We start from the raw sequence: 13,881 nt of genomic DNA, 5'->3' as shown, positions 1-13,881 counted from the left end.
GGTAAGAGAGGTCAAAGGCTGCTGGTGTGCCAAATTCAGTTGGGCACATCGTAAAAGGTTCGTGCAGGTGAACTAGAAAAAAGTGAAAGGACCTGGCAGAGGATGGTGAAGAATAACCTTTTTATGGCAGCACAGCGAGTCAAGAATGCTCTCCAGGATGTGGGCGCATACGCTTCCTTCAACGATGAAGAGACGGCCCTCTCTATCAACCTCAATCAAAGTGATGGGAAGAGAAAAGTGCGGAGAACAAAAAAGAACAGTTCATGACCTGGAGCCATCACCTCATCCATCAAACATAGCTGAAATGGAATTGGCACACTGTCATTTATTGACAATTTCACAGCCAATGGAAGCAACAGGATGAATGCAGAGGTCGACAGGAGAGAGTCAGTGCTCAGATTCAGCCAAATGCATCAAAACCCATTGTACGGTATTTCATCATTCACCAGTACAATGTTCACAAACATACACACAAGGTCATCAGAGCCTTTTGGACTAAAGACAGAGAGAAAGACAGCCGCCAAGACTTAGAGGAGGCTGCATGAAGGTCTGAGTAAGAATCAGCTATAAGTGTGTGTTGATGTTTGCAGTTCTGAACGTTTGCCACGACATCTAAAACTGACTATGCCTCCCTGTTATTTCCATATTGATGCAAACCTGCTTAAATCAAAGCTGAGACCTGCACAGCGCATCACTGTTCGAGGCAGACCAGAGGAGCACGCTGCCACGTAATCTCGCAGTACAAAGTAAATGTCAGCTGATCAAAAGAAATGAAATAGGCTGGGTCTTATCTCGCGTTTGGAAGTACAAGCTCAATCTTTGAGCTTTGATCCCTCCTGTGCCGTACAGAAAAGGGCAAATTGTAAACATTTACAGTGCCGCTGGAGGAACTGCGCAGCTATTACCCCGATGGATCTCTGTGTATAACCTGAGACTCTGCCGGATGCCACTTGCATCTTACTCCTGATCAGATTTTAACATCAATTCCAGGTCCATTATAGACTTCCCTCCAGTGGAAGTGCACAGATTCATCTCCAATATAAGTCTAATTATAGGGCACTGTAATCACATTAATTCAAATTATAGGGATACACTTTAATGGACAGTTTACAGATACAAAATCTTGTCTTAATGTGCAGCCATTTTGATGTCAAGCCAATCGTAAAATAACAAGGAACCAGTGCTCTCCGTCCATCCAGTATTAGTAGTCTTGGCCGAGTGGGAGCAACGTTTATGTAGTTAAGCCATAATAAAAATCTCTTCTAATAAAGATCTTGAAGGCAGTGAGCATCTTGTTAAAAGGTCATAAAAGAAAACGCTATTTTATGTCAGAGTTTTACAGACTTAGACACACACCACTCCCATCCATATTCAATAACAGGCCACAATCAGCCCAAACTAACACATCCCCTTTGAGCTTCTTGATATCAAATCAGAGCTCTTGTACATTTTCCCTCCCTGCTGCTCCACTCTCCCCGGGCCCACAGGTTGATTAGGGCTTCTCTCCTGGTGCCTTCTCCTGCCACATTTCATCCTACTCAAAGGGATAGGTCACATTAACTACTGAGAAAATAAATGCAGGAAAAAGACGAGAGGAAATCCCAGCAGGGACGTTACCTAGCTGCTCCTGGAGCATGATAGAGTGAGTCTGGGGAACAGCTTGGATTTGCATGGCTTTTGTATGCATGCACACACACGCATGCACGCACCTGCCCACAGAAATAAACCCAAACACACACAATGATTTTTTTTTCTAAAAAGGATTAAGGGAGACATTTCATCCCCCTATACACACACACACACATACACACGCACGCACTTGAGAATTAGCTTTTCCTCCTGTTGTGGTAGCAAACAGTTGGCAGTGATTATGCTTCATCATCTTTGACTGAGTGAGCCTCATTCATATGGAGCAGAGTGTACAGCTTCTTCAAGGCCTCTGGAAACAGTGAGAGAGCATAATAATCAGCTATGTACTGTGATCAAGGGAAACTGACAGCACCATGAATGTTGATGAATATATCTAATGTCATAGACAATGTATTCTTTGAGTCAATAACAGATGCCGAATGATGAGTAAATGTCTACAATGCATAAATGTTGGAGTGGCATTCACTGCACCGCACCAGTCATGGTCCAAAGTGACGGGCTGACCAACACTGCCATCCCAGATCTGTCCCAAAAACTGTAACCATGCACACAATTACCAAGCATGGCACTAATAGCTCAGCATTTAAGATATTTATTGTCATACTATATACTATAACTACTATATAGTTGGCATAAGAGTGAGTTTGAGACACTTTAGCTGGTTAGGGTTAGCTTTTATCAAGCTTGCAGTAAAGTCAGGGAGGCATCCGATTGATTCTGACCTAATTCTGCAGCATGACGACCTCGAACACGCAGCATAGTCACGAAGAACTATCTTCAGAGACAACAAGCAGAAGGAGTCCTGCAACAGATGGTCTGGCAGCCACAGAGACCTGATCTCAGCATCACGGAGTCACTCTGGGTTCACATGAAGAGACAGAAGACACTACGACAGAAGAGACTACGACTTCAGCAGTTGAAGCCTTAAATGGTACAAGGAAGGATTAGGTGAAGTCGACGAGGGTTTCAATGTCAATGTAAACAACTGCTACTTGGTTGATGACTTACAAACCTTGGTATTGTGGGGGACATACTGTACTGTGTCACTAGATCGTCTGATACTGTGTTAGGATAAAGCTCTGCTGCAGGAGCTAGAGCAGTATGTTGTGTCAACCTGGATAGAAAACAAGGTGCTGACAAATAACAAAGACAAGATAAAGAGCCGAGACATTAGAAGAAAAGAAGAAATGTCGACTATAGGAAGAACATGTCAAAAATCTTGACTGGATTTATTATCTATTTGTTCTAATCTTTATTTTCAGAGACACTAAGATATTGGATGTCACCTTCACAAACAACAGGAAAACATTGGGATTCCCTAAAAGATTGATATTATATCAACAGTTTAATACCCAAAGCACAAAAACAGCTCAGACTGACTCCCATAGGGACTCAACTTTTCACATGACTGATGATAAACAATTAGAACTGGCAGCACAGAAAGTTGATGTCCATCAGCAAAAGCAGCTCCACAAAATCAATCTTTAAACACAGGAACAAACACTGTAATTGCTATAATTTTCTCTGTGTAGCAGGTCACAGACTAATCCCTGGAACTCTTTAATTCAATCCACAGGATTAGCAGGCACCTGCATGAAACACAACTAGCTGTAAATGTAAACCTGTTTAACACATTCTTGTGCAGCCAATCAATGCGAGGTGCTAGACAAAACAGGCAGCAGCTCTTCTCCCGCGGCTACAAACGGGACGCGGGGCTGCATGAGCAGCAGCAATCAATCTGACTGGACAGAAATAAACTCTGGGACAATCTCAACCAAATCCAGGGCCACCCCCCTCTGAGGTTGGCCGCCTCAAGCAATAATAAGCCCAGGATTACACAGGATATAAGAGTGCAAACTGGCAACTTGGATGAGCCAATTATTTCTCCTCTACTCACACTGACAATGAGGCTTTGGCTTCCAGCGTGACTGACCTTCCAGGAATTTTAAAAATGTCGCCTCGCAAGGGTCCGTCTAACGAGGACAGACCAGCCCAGGATCAGCCCCCCACCCGCCCACCTCCGGGCAACTGGCAGATGAAAACTGCTCTGCTCATCTATGATGAGGAACCACTATGTATCCAGGTTGGGCGGGCCTTGACGGTGGCCCCACCCTCCGTCCTTGTGACACTACTCAGGCTGCCTGGCTGATGGACCTGCTACTACTTCATAATCTATATTTAGAAAGAGTTAGTAGCTCTGGACTCTGGCTGGATGGGATAGCAAGAGAGGGTGAAAGAGTTGATATATAATCATTTATAATTAAAAAAAAAATCCCATTCAAGCCTTTTCATATCAGAACGCAGGAAAACTGCAATGATGTGAACCTGAAGAGGATTAATCTGTTGCAGCTGAAAATGAGAAGCCATCTATCTTTTCCACAGGGAGTCGTACTCAGCGCCCTCTAAATCCCCCAGAGGGGCAGAATATCCCTGTGATCTCTATCCCTTCCCGCTGCAGTCAGAATAACGTGTGGTCAGGTGGCGGGCACGCTTCCAGGTCAGTCCTGATGCACAAATGCTGGTGCTCTCTGCAGTTTACTGTCATCTAACTGATCAACACGGTGCCCACCAAGCTGTGAGCTGCAGGCAGGAAACCAGCTCTCTCTACTCAGCACAGACAGAGCAATGAATCTCTGATGTCAGGACATTGATGTTCCTTAATTTTTACATATGGACATGGACAACAGGGCAATTTTATACACAAGATTTACACTCAGCAATCTTATCCATTGACAGTGACTACATTTACATGCACAACAATACTCCAATATTATAAGATCATACTCCAAATAAGACATTGGTAATTGTTTTAAGACATGTCCTGGTCACAATATTGAGACATTTATACACTTCTAAATTGCACCAAATATTTCCACTATTGTTTTCGCAGCATTTTTCAGCAGTTGCCAGATTGTTGTTGAAGCATGCCCTGGTTTATGGCTGTTAAACTATCATCTGTAAACTAATCGAACCACAGCTACCTCTAAAGAAATATTCTCTTCAGTCTGAATTTGTGAACTCTACCATCACTGCTCTTTCCCAGCAGTCCTGGCTGTGAAAATTTCATCCACACTCTCCGGGGTTATAGGCATAAATGGCAATCCATCATGTCTCATGGCTCTACTTGCTATTTCCTCTCATTCTCATCTGCTTTGTTGAGCATGTGAATGGGAAGTATAATAGCTTAAAATAAAGAAAAAATACAACGCTAAAGTAAGAGTGTTCATTTACATAATAATACGTCATGATGTCAGACTGTTAGAGCTCTTACCGCTGCTACCATATTCAGAATATGCTGGATCACATGTAAACTCCTGTAGCTGACGCACATGTAAACACATTATTCTGACTACTGCCTTAACCAGCATATGGAAAATAAAATACTGATTATTTGGAATAAAGTGGTCAAACTAAAGACTAGGAATCATTAAAAAGTAATAGTCCAAACTCCATCTCCTCTGATTGATCTTTTTCTGTTTTTTATTATAGCAAGTTTAATAGTCTCTGTACTCATTCATGCACATAAAAGTATGGCAGAAAGTATTGTAAACACACTGAGTGTTTTACTGTTTCATATTACACTGTTGTTGTTGAGTTGTTGGCCCAAAAGGAGAAAATTAGAATCTTACTTGGTAAAGATTTTATTGAGAAATCTGTTATGCAGGTATTTTCATCAATTAAAATATTTTAGACACTGAAAATGTTGACCTGGTGATGGCACAGCAGTCACTGGTCCTCATGACAAATCTACATCACCATGGCAGGCAGGACTAAAAACACAAATGAAGTCATATATGTATATGTGGAAGGTGTTGAGCTGATTTGATATATTCTGAGAAAACACAAGCAGGTGCCATTGTTGTCCTAACACAAATAGTTGTAGTTGTTTTTTTGCCCCCAGGGTGTTTTTCTGCATGTGTGTGGATGTATTTGTGGTCCAACAAGTGTTACCTGATTGCATGAATGTATGTGAAGTGCAAGGTCTGAAAAGTCAGCATGAACAAAAAGGTGATGTTCACTGCCTCTCACTGTGGATAATGATCTCATCTGATAAACTCAGTCATTAGCATAATTACACTTGTCAAGTAATGACCAGTTATCTTACATGAGCAAAGACTAGTCAGTGGTAACACGACATAATTAAGTGGTTTGTTAGTGACTTGTTTGACTCATGACTCTCTGAGCTGCTCCTGCGTTGCATTTCAACACTTCAAAAGAGATTGAGGCACTTTTTCAAGCTAATCTTCTATCATTCTATCATGCTACTTAAAATATCAAAACAATGCAGTAATTTCTTTAAGCTCTTATCTCTCTGGATCAGGTTCCTAAATATGCGTTTGAATTTGTCAACAAAATAAACTTGAGAAGTTGCAGAAACAAAACCAGACTTGAGGCTGTGCTGTGCTCGGGGAAAGGTCACGAGCAGAGGAGCATCGCCAGCAACAAGCTGCTGGTATCACAGATGAAGCAAATGTTTAGCCCTGCAAACCTTTGATGACTCATCCTAATAACATTACTCCCCTCGAGACAGAGAATGATTATTTACATATTTTACAGTTCACTGGATTTAAAATGCTCATTTACATGTTTGATTGTGAAATTGAACATGTGCAGCTGTGACACTGACTGAAATTAAGCTTTTTTTCCCCCATGATTGACAGAAGTTTAAGAGACAAAGTCAAATCAAAGACAAAGGTCTTTAACTCCTGCACTGATCAATTACCTAATCATCAATTATTATTTTGAGGAACAGTTAATCATCGCTTTCTATGTTTTATGCATATACTACATATCATTGGTTTTTAGGATGGTAGATTTTTTGGATATGTGCAACTGTTCTCTAACTTTTTTATAGATTGAACAGTTAAAATCAATGAGACAATTATTTTGTCCTCTCAGTGCTACTGGACATAAATCTTCTACAATTGAGCAACACTTTATTTTCCGCAGTCAAAAAAAGACTTGAAACCTAATCCACTGAACTCAATCTCTGCATTTTAGAAGCTGGCTTTTTACTTTTATAGAGCAATTTCTGACTTCTCTCAGAAATCGTCTGATGTGTCAGTTATGTTTTTCTTCCTACAGCGGGAGGGACAGAGAAATGCAAGAATTTCAGGACTCTGGGCTACGAGCCTCTTTCTCCTCTCATCAATAATGTTGGAAGCAGCATTGAAGAGTCTCTTATTCTCCACCCTGGTGCAAGCTACAAAGAGAAATTTAGATGTAGGAGCCAGGAGAGTGGATTCGAGGTTGGTCGATTCTTGAAAACTGGAATGGATTTGAGGAATGGTTTGCTCACAAAAATAGGTTGTTTTCTCAAAAGGAGAGCACCGGTTGTCAGCTGGCCCAGGGTCAGGTTCTGACTCTCATACTCCTCCAGGATTTCAGCAGAAAAGACAACCAGCTCTTTCTCCTCCATCATCAACACAGAGGAATATTTCTGCAGTGTAGAAATGCTAAAGCGTGTCATATAGAGAAGCTGAAGAAGGGAGTACTTAGCAGAGGTTTAAGCTCCTTCTTTCACTGGCAGTTCTCACTGAAATCACAAACCTGTCTTTGGAGGCGATTCCTCCCCCAGTAACACTGCCACTGCTAAGACAACCTGCCAGTTCCTCCTACACCGCCACTGCCTACATACTTCATACAGGCAGCTAAGGAAACTTTTCTCTTTCATGTATTAATTAGTGATTTTCATATTGTCATTGCAGATGGAGAAATGTTCCTACATCTGGTGGAATACACACAATGATAGGCCTCTTCAGTTACACTGCAGTGTATGTTGAGAGTCAACACTGATGACACCACTCAAAAAGAAGTGGGCGCCACTTGGACCCAGGTGAATCAAACTTGTTTCCTGCAGAGCAACTGAGCAAATACCCCTGCATTGATCATTCACAGGTTTCAGTGCATGTAAGTCAGTAATATAGACCCAGACAGAAACTAAACCCAGACACCTCAGAGATGAAAGCTGTCCCTCACTGTCCATCACAGCCTCCATAAAGGAATTATGCACAACACCTGCAGCATGCCACCTAACCGCACTGATGTTTCCTCCCCTTCTCCTGGCATCTGTCACCAACTCAGTTTGTATCAGACTTACCTTCTTGACAATGATGGCAGGAGAATGTATACAGTAATTGGATGTAGCACATGGTCATAAAGGAAAGTAGTGGACAAAATGAAGTTTTGATGAGATGACGGCACTCGATGAAAAGCTATCACAATTATTGTCCTGAGGGGAAAATAAATGTCTGAAGCAAAATTTCATAGCAATCCGTTGAGTAATTTCTGATGGCGAGCTTATCCCTGTATGAGGCGCTTGAGGAGATCTAAAGCCATTAGATGATTCATCCTCTGAGGACCATAAATGTCAATATAAACTGTAATGGCAGGCCATAAAATAGTTGTTTAGATATTTTTGGCATGCTCTGCCAGACTGTTGAGAGCCAGGAGCTACAGTAGAGTGTGTCACACACCCCCTGTTGTGTGCAATACACACCTGGTCATAATACAAAAACAATTAACAAATCCACCCATGTATCACTCTGATCAGATGTAAACAAAGAAAATACCATCTGTTGATGCATATTTCAACACTATTATAAGTAACAGATCATTGCAACACGTGGGTTGAGTGGTAAACTACAGTACAAAGGCCTCTGTGAGTGTGTGGGCATTCACTTGAATTCACATAATTAAAAATAGACAACACTGTACTACTGTATGCATCATCAAAGCTAAAATCAATAACTTTGTGTGCAACTGCGCATTCAAACTGAGTCCATCCAAACAGAAATGAAATGATGCGTGTAACAGAGACTAACCTGCAGACCAAGCGAGCCTGTGGCTGTGTACACTATACCCACTGGAGTTTTCTGTGACAAGTGGCAGCAGGGGGAAAAGCTGGTGTCAAGGTTTGAGAAGGAGTTTCGGACAGCACACAGACAAGCCTCTCTGGAGGGCAGACACAGATTCAACCAGCCTTCAGTTATTCCAGTTAGCTCACCAGCCGTAGGGAAATAACAGCAGAACTCTGGGGACATGCAATCAAATAACATCTGGAGCTCCCAGGAGATTTAGATATTAAAAAATAATTTAGAAATACAATTGAAAGATATTTAAGATTACTTGTCTTTTCTAAAATTGCACAAAAACTGCTACAGTGTCAATTCACAGGCATATACCAAAGGTTGGGCAACCAACTCAAAGCTCTGAAGCAAGTCTAAGAACTCCAAAAAAACAAACAAAAACATTAGGAACAGATTAATGAGCACTTCATTTAATTTGGTTTTACTTTTACCGCCTCATGCGCCTCCTCAATGTGTTCCAATAACAGACAAAACTGGTGGAGGCTACACCAGTTGGTGGCTCCTCCATGCTGGTGCCTCATACACAGACTAATGAGAATGGGAGAGAAGTGCAAGTGGGGTGGAGAGCAGGCTAGCACTTGGACGAGGTTAACTAGAAGATCTGAGAACCCCCAGAGTCCTTACTGCTCGTGCTTTGAATAATTAAGGCTAATATGCAGATGCGATTGTGCGCCTGGCACAGGAAAAAACTAATGAGGACCTGTAAATGTATTCATGTATCCACTCTCAACAAAACATCCAAAAACATTTGTAACCGACTCAGCGCACTTCAACAATGATGTCTCTTTTAGTGACAAGAGTTACACAGGGAATATACTGTAATGAGAGTGTGAAAGATGACTTTCAATCACAGCAGAATGCCTACTCATCAAAATCACTATTTTATGTTTTATCCACTAGGAAACAAAATATCTGTACCATCATCCAGAAGATGTTGAGATTCACACAGGTTTAAATTAATATTCTGACTTGTGTCTGTCTATATTTACTGGAAAGGTCAGAGGATCATCCAGGATTCATCCTCTGGGGACAAAGAACAAGCTTGTTATCCAACAGGAGCTGCATGATTCCTATCTTATCATCATTAAACACTCTTTTGGTGACATCCATCTTTTCACCTACAGTTAAATGAGAGGGTTGCTTTCAGCAGAGTGCTGCCCTGGATCCCTGACACAGCTCACAGTAAGCATCACTGTTTATACAGTATAAACAACTCAGAAATCTTACAGGATGACAGCATGATCCGTTTAATTGTGGATATTTAAACCTGTAACATGCTCAGTTCCTGATGACTTAGTCAAATCTGCAAAACCTAAAAAAAAAAAAACAGGCAAAATACAGGCTTAACATGCATGAGCTGATTACCACTTATTTTGAGGTATTTAATTCAGCACTAATGATGCATCATGTTTCTGATCCTGCCCGTCCTCAGACTATTAAGCACCTGTCAGTACTTTCTCTGTGCAGTGTTTGTCGTCTTTACTTCAATAGGTTGATGTTTGGTTTTGTGCTGCTCTGTGAGCATGAGAGGACACACTGATGCTGCAACAGTAAAATAGGAAAATACTGGATTTAGTACAGGAGAAAATCTGCCAAGCACCGCAAAAGCCAGTGTGAATCCTGCATAAATAAGCATGAGAACACACAGATAAAAATGCAGCCTCACTCTCAGCACAGGTAGGTAGCTTGAGGTGAATTATTTTATTTTGAACATACATATGCATAATGTGTCCAATTGTCTGTGTCACTGATTTCTCATGGCCGATTATGTTTAACAGCTCCTCTAAACACTCAGGTGACGTGAAGAAAACCAATCCTTCTTAAATCCTTCAAATTCATTGTTTGTATTGGAATAACAACAAAATAATGTATCCACAAGAGAGTAAAAATGAAGATGTTAAAAATCACTTTTATCAGATTTCCACTGTGTTTGACTTCAGCCCTCAGGGGGGCTGTAGCACGCCCCCGTCCCCACTCTAATGGTGCTGACTTATCAAGCCTAAATGATGAGAGTTGCATGCAACTGCAACTTGTCTGATCCTGCAAACAGAGTCTCGATCTCTGTGCATCAGCATTCCTCCACTCCATCAACAATGTGGAGAATGCGGAGGAGCTTCGACTGCCACTTCCTGCGACACTCACAAGCATGAAGCAATGAGAACTGTGTGGAGTCAACCCCAGCCATGCCAATCCCCTCTCGACTCTTTGCGTTTCCTGCCCTCGCTCTGAGGGGAATAGGAGATTGTCACAACTCCCCGAGAGTCTCCTCACACAGCAGGGACCTGACATTATTAGCTGTTGCTCAGTACCATCTGTGATTTCAGCACCCTGGGCATTTTTCCGTAATAATGTACATTCCTTGCGCGTCATCATCAGCTAACATTAGGAGCAATGAGGTGACAGGACGACCTGTTTCTGTGACCTCTGACAGTCTGCTCACCACCATCCCCCAGACTGAACCCATGAGACTGTGCTAATGCTAGCCAGACAGCCCCTCTCTGTGTGATTCAAGTTGGCTCAAAACAAACATTAGCTAAGAGTTTGCAGGTATAATGTTCACCAGGATGTCATTTAAAGTCATGGGACCAGCAGAGCTTTAAGAAATTCAACCTGAGGGAAACATAAACTAGGCAAAGGCAATACTATTTGTATAGCCCATTTTTACAAACAGCTTGTCTCAAAGGGCTTTACACACAATCATTACAACATCCTCTAACCTTAGACCCTCACATCGACTGAGGAAAACTCCCAAGAAAACTCTTTTAACAGGGAAAAAATTGGGAGAAACCTCAGGGAGAGCAACAGATCCATCGACCATGACGGGCAGACGTGCAATAGATGTTGTACACAGACAAGGAAAACTACACATCAGTCCATCCAATAGCTGTTGAAAGATTTCAACCTGGAGCTAAATGGCTAAAGGGAAACTGATGGGAATTTCCCCAGGCTCTAGATTGGGTGAAGACTGAAAGACGCCTACATTTTCTTCCATCAGACTTGATACCAATTCGTAGCCTGGCTTTCTGTTATTTATCATTGCTGAGATAACTCCGGTGACATCATCAGGGTTATCTCCACAGGTGATGGAAATCTCCACGAAGAGCCAGAAAAGATTTATTATACAACAATTTTCTTTATGCAAGTGGAGAGTTCAAGGATTAAATATAAACCTCAAACTGAGGACTGAGGCCAGATTTGAAAACAGCTTCAGATCACTGATGCGTTGCTCTGTGCACTTTTGACAAGCAATTCACAGAGATCAGGAATGTTGACTTGATGGAGAAATTGCTGGATAATGCTGTGTGAGCGTCAGCCCCCCCTGCAACATGGAGCAAGCACACACACGCACACACACACACTTTTGATTGATTCCATTACAGTGGAAGTCGACAAACACACCTCAAGAGCTTCCAGGAACTGGAGGCAGATTCCAGCGAGGAGGTGGCAGATGAAGCACTAACATTACAAACAGAAACACCGGAGTTACGGCTGCTACTCTTTTCTCACAGCTGTAACATGAAAGCCCGTTAGACATCAAATAAACAGCACTTCACTGCAGATTCCACAGGGCCGCGTGTCTGAACTACACAGACTTTAAAACAATTGAGTCACACACATTACTAGTTAAGTCTCAAATCTTATATCTCAGAGGGAAACCAAGTGTCCACACTGCTCTCCTGCAAATGTGTTGTCAAAATGACTCATTAAGATTGCTGTGTTCAGTGACATTTTACTTTAATTATAGGCTGTCTTTTAGTGCTGCATCTGTGGAAATTATAACCTGTGGTTTTAATGGATGCAAGACAAAGCTTCAAACACAACCACAGCTTAATCCCCCTAGATCAAGGTCACACAGAAGACCTCTACTTCCATCCATTTGTGTCTGTAAATGTGTCTTTGTGGCCAGCTACAAACACACCAACACACACACACACACACACACACACACACACACACGGACACAGACAGATGCATTCAGAGGAGCAGCTCTCTGATGATGATCACTTTATGATAAATTAGGATTTTAAATCAGACAAATATAAGAGTCTTTTGGTTGCCATCTATGATTTAGGAGTATTATCAATTGATATGAAAGCTGAAAATTGTTGCATTAGGAGAGACAGCAGTGAACAGCGGTGTTCACCAACCAGCACAGACCAACCACGGAGCAGAGACGCTCCCTCTTCAGTCTCCGATCTTCAGAGTGAAGCTCGACATAATATGGGTGAATGATGTCCAGGCCTCTATGTGAAATTGTTCAGGAGGACATTTATTAAAGACACTAATATAGTTAGAAGAACAATATACACATAAATTCGCACAAGGGCATGTGCACACTACACACTACTGATTTCTGTCATGACAAGTCTTGTTCAAATGATTTCCCAGAGGGGCTGGAGGAGCTGGGAGCTGTTGACATGTCCTCTTTGTCAGTGGCTGGGTCGTAGCTCTGGTGCGATTACCAAAGCCCACAAGAAGAAGTGTTAAGGGGGTTATTACAGCCGTCAGCACATTCAGCAGTGCAAAGTGTCTCAGAGAAACAGAAGTGATACTGATAGTGTTGCTAATATACACAAAGCAACACAGTCGTCTTGAGCAGGAAACATAAACCATAAAGTCAGAAATATCAAAGTAATATTTTCAGTCATGTTCTTATGTTCTCACAGAGGCAGCCACATGGGTGGGTTAAGATTAGAAAAACCTCTTTCTCTTGAACCTAATACAGCACTGTTATGATTTCATATTTCTGGTATTTAATGCTCATAAAGTTGCATACAGTATGACCTCACAAGAGGAAAGGGAATGAAAATGCAGCACTGGATAAAGCCTCTGGCTGTTTCAGCTGAATATTTTAAAATCACTACACTATAAACAAGCCAAAATTGGAACTGGTTTTCTCTTTGCTGACAAACACTATGCAGACAAATTCATTAGGCAGAGTTAAGAGGAGGGGGAGGAAGAGGTGGAGATGCTGCAGTAATTTGTTGCATGTCATTCCACTACTTGCTGATTGTTTTTCAAGGTGCGGTACTGGAGGAGTCGATTCAATTTCAAGTCATCCTTCAAGTCACTTCAAAGGACAGATTGAGCCCTGTGCCTCGCAAGTGAGGATTAAAAACAACCTGTGAACAGGGTAAAATAAGAAGCACTTCAGGCTGACATGAAGCCATTGTTTTAAAAAAGACACCAAGTTGCACTGGATCAGTGAAAGCCACCGAGGAAAACACTCTTTTTTTGGTGGATTTTAAACAGAGTTAGACTGATCTGAATGAGATCAAAATCATTTGTTGAACTGTATTGAAAATCTTCTTATAACATTTAATTTGCATTTCTTAAATTCAAAGATATTTTATTTAGAACC

The 13,881-nt window shown here is 41.7% G+C and overlaps 1 protein-coding gene across 3 annotated transcripts in view; it reads right to left on the bottom strand.

The window, feature by feature from the left end:
* The window catches only part of camkk1a (calcium/calmodulin-dependent protein kinase kinase 1, alpha a), a 56,795-nt gene that overhangs the window by 41,997 nt on the left and 917 nt on the right, over positions 1–13,881 (bottom strand). The window contains exon 1 of one of the 3 annotated variants that reach the window (XM_085797374.1): positions 3,548–3,683. The exons of the other annotated variants lie outside the window; for them this stretch is intronic. The gene's annotated coding sequence lies outside the window, so the exon portion shown is untranslated. Of the gene's footprint in view, positions 1–3,547; positions 3,684–13,881 lie in introns of those variants that run through there. 3 annotated transcript variants of the gene reach the window in all.

The sequence above is a fragment of the Trachurus japonicus genome, chromosome 14, assembly GCF_045865225.1.
Source record: "Trachurus japonicus isolate A0001 chromosome 14, Traja_1.0".
Lineage (NCBI taxonomy): Eukaryota > Metazoa > Chordata > Actinopteri > Carangiformes > Carangidae > Trachurus > Trachurus japonicus.
The sequence above is the reverse complement of the archived record's forward strand: the minus strand, read 5'-3'. Positions and strand labels throughout refer to the sequence as shown.